Genomic DNA, 6813 nt, shown 5'->3' on the forward strand with positions numbered 1-6813 from the left:
TTCCTTCTATTTTCGAACCTGAAATCTATTAGGGTTCAAGTCTGATAGGAGTCTTGAACTTCTACTCATTTATAGCTACAATTTAAATAGTCGGTAGCAAAAGACATCAATCTATAGCTACGGATATTAACTGGCCGTAGTAAAAAAATAACCTATAGCTACGGTTCACGATGGATGTGAACTGTCGTTAGCAACGGTTTTGAATGACTGTAGCTAAAAACATAACCTAGATCCTAATTTTTTCCATTATTTTTTGAAGCATACTTTCCTGTATTGAATACAAGCATCTAATTCATAATATAAGATGGAAATTGAACTTAAAATGAATACATGAACTATATCTCAAGGTGCTTTAACATCCATGTGTTTATTACAAATTCAAGGTTATTGAATACATGAAACTCAATCCAAAAAAAAAACTTGTCATGTAAAGTTTGATCAAATGTCTCCATCTACACGTGTGAAGTATCCTCCTTTACCATGTTCAACCTATAAGAAAATAATAGAAAATAAGTTAGAAATCACATTTTTGGAGATATAAAATGACAAATCCAAGCCTAAATGGGCACTAATATGGTAGAAGGAAAAGGCAATCCCTAGCATTTCAAGGTATTTGAAATGAAGGGTAATTATAAGATAGCACATACAGCCAACAGACAAAAACCTATAAAGTCATAAGCATTTTACAGATCATTCCTAGGACATCATAAACCCTATCACAAAGTTTCCCTATTACAACTCCACTTCTTGCTAGTGCATGGCTTTACTTCATTCTTTTATCATGGCATTTGCTGTTTTATTTAATTTGTTAAAATTAATTGAACCTAAGCATTACCAATAAAAGAAAAAAAAAAACATTTCATATAGATGAATTCTAAGACTAGCCAATTTGATGGCAGGTGTCTTAATGAGGTTAAGGTTGTAAGTATTATGTATCTACCAGCCACCTTCTTTTTCTTATGTATTATCAGCATATAGTTGTTTCATTTCTCTTGTTTTTTGCTATCTACTTTTTATATTTTCCTTTTACTATAACTTCTTATTAATCTGAAAAAAAATAAAGAAATCTAGTTGTTGCTTTAATTGCTATGCCTAATTTATTGGTTAGTTTCTTTGATAATGTGCACATTATTTTTTGAAACGAGTAAGGTAATAATGTGCAAAAATAATTTTTGAAACAAGTATAGTTGCACTCCTGTTGTGAACTTCATATTTTCGTGGTTAGATATCATTATATAAATGTTTCTGCTTGTTTTTTTTTTCTTTTCTTCCTCTCACTTTATTGTTTATTATTTATTAATCCTTTTAAAATTTTGTGTAGCTTCTTCAAAATTATAGTCCATTATGTGCCTGGATGGGATTGTCATGGTTTACCAATTGAGTTAAAAGGAAAGGGTTGCCTATTTTGTTGGTTTCATTGGTCTTCTGGTTCTTTCTTTGCAGTAACTTTGACATTTGGTTCTAGCTTGTCTTTACAATAATAGTCATCAATTGCAAATGTGGGAAAGAATTTGGTAACTAGGAACTAGCAAATATGTCCCTAAAGCATATACTTTCTTTTCATCAATGTTTTTTCTTCAGTATAATCAACTAGGTAGATGTATATATGCTATAGTAGAAAATAGGTGTGAAAAGAATGGAAGAGATTTTTCAACATAAAAGCTTTACCAATCTTGACACCCAAATTGATAATTTTGGGATAGCTACTGTTATTCACCCATTTTTGTTCCTATTTTGTTGTATGGCTTACATGCCTTGTTACTGAAAGGTTTATTGTTGAACAGAGAGAAAACAATTCAACTTTTCTCATTCTTGACTGAAGTTTGAGGTCATTGTTGAAGCTCATGTTTTGATTGCCAATCAACAGGGTTGTGTTTCTAGATCTGCTCCTTCTGTTAGTAATGATAGATCCTCCTTTCATGGAAGACCACCACAAACCATAGAAGAAAGGGATGGGATCAGTAACTCAGGACCTCCCACAGCAGTTGTTTGTGGGCTCATTGCCTCACTCTACCTGCTTGTATTGTTGACAAGGACAGACTACCTCATGTGGAGAGACCTTGGTATGATGGGAGATTGTTGGATGCTACAGTGGACTATTATTCTAAAGATTTTGAGTTCTCATTATGGGTGCCTCATATTGTTAGCATGGGCAAACCATCCCGTACCAAAAAATCTCAATATGGTCAAACTTCCAAGGAGGGAAATGTTGACAATGTTTCAAGACAGCCTGCATACTTACCCACCTCTGCAAATATGCAGGAAGAGCCTACTCTTTGTTGTAGTGAAAACAGGGCTTCACTAATCGAAAGATCTCAACACGGGTTTTAATTTGATTTTCATCAGTTTTAATTTGATTTGTATTTCTATGTGCACTCAAGGGCTTTTCTATGGGTATTCTCCTTTCAATTGATGGCCTTCTCACAAAAAGAAATCGACCCCAGCACACCTACAAAAACATTTCTCATTGCATTAGAAGAAGAAGAAAAAGGACAAACAAGAACCCCAAATTAGGAATATTAGAAGAAATAGTTTTAGACTTGCAGAGAGATGAAGCATCTCATTGCATTTCTTTAAAGGGTTTTTCTGGGTGTTGTGTTACCTTTGAATGTTGTTGGACGATGGTCCTTGTGCTGTGGTTGCTGGTTACAGAGGAGTTGATGAGACAATCACCAAATACTAATAGTTGTAGAAAGAACAAATAAGAACCCCAAATCAGGAATATTAAAAGAAGAAGAAGAAGAAATAGTTGCAGACTTGCAGAGAGCTGATTGCTGATTGCTGAAAGTCTAAGATCGTCGATCGTCACTTTATCGGGCGTTGGTCATCGCTTCATCGGAAGTCGGTCGTTGTCTCGTCAGATGTCGGGCGTCAGCTGTGAGAGAGCTTGAGAAAGTCCGAATCTCTGAGACTGGGAGAGTGAAAGTTTCTCTATCGCGTGAAGAATGAAGAGGAAGACGAAGGGTTTTTGATTTGTTAATTCGTTTGATAATTTGAAATTGGTTTCCCCTATAGTCTTTAAAATCTTTGCTCTCTAATCTCTCCAATTTGAAATGATAGAATGTGATGGGACCATCATTAAGCTATGCCCCCTCCATTAACATTTGTTCAAAAGGCATAATATATAAATATTATATATATATATATATATATATTTATTTATAAATATATTTTTATAAATATAATAGTATATACATATAAATATATATTTATTTACTTATAAATATATTATTATATTATATTTTTATAAATTTGTTATATTATATATTTTTTATGAAAAACATGTATATATATCAATGTTTAAAAAAACGATCTGGAAACGGAACTGCTCTAGCCACTGGTTTTCGAGTCAACGGTTCGACCGTTCGGTTCGAATGGACAATCTGTTTAGACAAAGAAACAGCCAAAAACCATTGAACGGGTTAACAAGTCGACCATTAGATTGCCCGAGTCAACGGGTCATTAACTAATTCAACTGTTTTTTGGCCAGGGACCGAGTTTGGGGTAAAACAGAACTGGTTGCCTGGATGGTTCCCGGGCCGAATGGTTTGACTGGCCGGGTCAACGACGGTTCGAAAACCATGATATATATGATGGAAATATTTTTTTTTTGCTTTTACTTCATTTAAAATACTATCTTTTAATTTTCTTTTAATAATTTATTAATTGTTAAAGAAAACAAGTTGGACTGGATCAAATCTGAAGATCTGACTTACCGATAGGATTTGAATTCAAATCGAGTCACATCAGATCCGATCAGATCAGATCGAACGTTAGGGGTGCTCACGAGTCGGGTTTAGGTTGGTTTGAATCATTTTTTTCAACCAACCTGACCTAGTCAATTTACTAATTGACTAAATCGAAACCAACCGACCCTGAAGCAAAACCGACCCAAACATGAAGGGTCGATTTATCAGTTTAGTCAGTTTTTATATATATATTAAACTAAAATATCTATTTATATATAATTTTATTTCCTTTTAGTTTTATGCAAAATAAAAATATATATTTAAATCGATTAGTTTTTTATGCAAAACTGATTTTTTGTCAATATATATTTAAATTTATACAAAACTGAATTAAATATTGTATCATTGTATTATAATTGTATTGTTTTACATTTTAGTTTTTGATGGAGGGTGATTTGGTCCGACCACGCAGCACGGGTACACGTGGGTGTGACCTTGCTCAAACAGTGACTCGGCATGACAGTGCAATGGGCATGACCACAACTCGGAGGGAAAGTTCCACCGAGCCCGGCTAGGCAACTCGGCGGGTAAACTACTCGTCGGAAGATGCCTTACCCGCACCTCCTCCCTGGGGTTAAGGCACTTCGGGGTCGGGATGCCCTGACATCTCTTAAGGCCCGAGCTCCTCCCAACGGACCTCGGGCCACTCCCAGGCAAGAACGCACCGATCCATCTCTAGACACCCCGAGGCATAGACACCTCGGGTGAGCCAGCTCGGCATAACTTGCTACAGGCAGCTCGTCACTCAAGAGACAGCCCGGCTCAGGGTAATTCGCGGATGGGTAGTCCGGTATACCACAGGAAGGCTTCCTACTTGACCGCCGTACCCGACAAATCTGTGGACAGCAGAAATGTCCCTCATCAGATAGCGTCGCGCCTGTCACCTTTAGAAAGGTGTCTCGCACCTGACAGGCACGTATCATGCAACGACGGCCCCGCGCGTGCCACCTCAACCTTGCCTGTAACGGCTGTGACAGACTGACAGTGGCGGTTATACTTGCCCTGTCAAAAGCCAGAGGGCCTGAAGCAACGGAATTCTGTTATAAGGGGCTTATTCTCAAGGAACAAGGTATCTTCGAATCACCTACGCAATCTGGACTCTTAGCTTTCATCTTCCCTTTGCTTCTTGCACAGAATACTGACTTAATCGTCGGAGTGTTCCCGCCGGGCAAACCCCCGGAAGTTCTTCTTCTTTCCTCTCGTCTCAGGTACCTCTCAGGAGCCACGCGAGTGCCAGTTAGGAGTGACCGGATCGTGCAACATCATTTGGCGCCGTTTGTGAGAAAAGCTTCAAAAGGCCTTTCTCTCTAAACTTTCACAGTTCTTTTCTTCCTTGAAAAAATTCAACACCCATGGCCTCCTCTAGCAACGTCAGACGAAGCACAGAAATGGATAACTCCAGGGAACAACCCCAGCTTCCTACTGTCTGTATCGGACAGTTCACCATCCCCCTCTCAGCAGACGGAATCCCCAGCTTGAATGTGCCTCTCACAGTGGCACCTGTCGTCGCCCCACTCCCTGCTACATTCGGACCAACGTTCACCGAACCTTCGGTCGTGCCCCCAACGGCCAGCCCGAACCAACTAGAGGACTTGATGCAGTGCATGCAGGCCATGCAGGCCCAAATGCAATAGTTCCAGCAACTTCAGCTCTATCAACAACACGTATTGCACTAGGTCTCCCAGTATCAGTATCAGCAGCAGTTCCCCCAGCTGCCTCAACCTCAACTTCAGCAGTCGCAGCTCCCGCCCCGGCACCCAGCCTCACAGCAAGCTAAGTCTCACCGCCAAGACGAGCGCCCCTCTGGCCAAGGAGAGGCCCCCCAAAACCTCCCAAAAAACCAGTTCTCCCCCCGCGACAGACGAGAGAGACGGGCTACCCCGATCTCACCATGGGCGGACAGGTCAAGAGGACCCCAGCTCGCCAGGTCTACATCACCTTAGCAGTCAAAGTTTGAAACCCCGCTCCTTGAGAACCGATTCAAGATCGTGGCAACAGACTCCAAGCAGGATCCCTCTGTCCGCAGCCATCACCAGCGAACCGGGCTACTTCCTACACAAACCATTCCGGACAGCGCAGAGGTGAGCAGCACGAATGCCGAGCCCACCAAGAAGCAGAGATGCCACCGCCGAGCTCGCCGATCTGTCACCCGCGATTTGCCCGAGCTTGGGGGCAAAGAAGAGGTAAGCTCGGCCGAAGTCAAAGCTCCCCTCCTCTCAGTTCCATCCCCCTGTCTTCCGAACTCCTGGCAGTCCCAATGCCCAAAGACTTCAAGCTCCCCCCTCTTGACAAGTATGACGGGTCGTTTGACCCAAATGATCACGTAGATGCTTTTCAGTCACAAATGCACCTGGCGAGAGCCAGTGAGTCGTGCATGTGTGTGGCCTTCTCCACTACTTTTAGGGGAGCAGCCCGCACGTGGTACCGGAACTTGGCACCTAGGTCGATAAGAAGTTGGGCGCAGTACGCACAAGCCTTCACGTCCCACTTCGTCACCAGAAAACGGTGCCCATGGACTAAAGAAAGCCTCCTCAGCATAGTGCAAAGAGAGGGAGAGTCCATCCGGGGCTATATCAAGCGGTTCAACGATGCTTGTATGCAGATACCGCGCCTGGACCCCGCCTTACGCCTTGCAGCAGCCAAGAAAGGCGTGACACACAAAGAGTTCAAATGGCACATGGTCGTCAACCAGCCAGCGATCATAACCGAGTTTCTAAAGCTCGCAGACAGGTTCAAAGCCCCTGAAGAGGAGATCAACCAAAAGGACGAGGGCGCGCCCGAAAAAAGAAAGAGGGAAGGAGAGCCTTCCAGTCAAGGGGACAGCCGAAAGAAAAAAGATACAGTTCGGGGGGCAAAGCCGGGTCAATTGTTCCAAGCTCTTGTAGCGGACCGAGCTTATTACATCCCACTGAACGCGAAGCGGGCCGAAATCCTGATGGCGATCAAGGACGCCCCGTACATGAAGTGGCCACCCTATTTGAAGGGGAATCCCAATGAAAGAAATAAGAATCTGTATTGTGGTTTTCACAAAGATCACGGTCACAGTACCGAGAGTTGTAAAAAC

The 6813-nt window shown here is 41.7% G+C and overlaps 1 long non-coding RNA gene across 1 annotated transcript; it reads right to left on the reverse strand.

The window, feature by feature from the left end:
- Nucleotides 1-311: 311 nt before the first annotated feature.
- On the reverse strand, nt 312-2992 carry LOC148802431 (uncharacterized). Its single transcript, XR_016083133.1, has 2 exons — nt 2603-2992; nt 312-489 (listed from the first exon to the last, which is right to left on the reverse strand). It is a non-coding gene; the product is annotated as an uncharacterized LOC148802431 (long non-coding RNA).
- Between the last annotated feature and the right edge of the window lie 3821 nt (nt 2993-6813).

The sequence above is a fragment of the Nelumbo nucifera genome, chromosome 2 (genome assembly GCF_055504915.1).
Source record: "Nelumbo nucifera cultivar China Antique chromosome 2, China Antique-T2T, whole genome shotgun sequence".
In the NCBI taxonomy this organism is placed as follows: domain Eukaryota; kingdom Viridiplantae; phylum Streptophyta; class Magnoliopsida; order Proteales; family Nelumbonaceae; genus Nelumbo; species Nelumbo nucifera.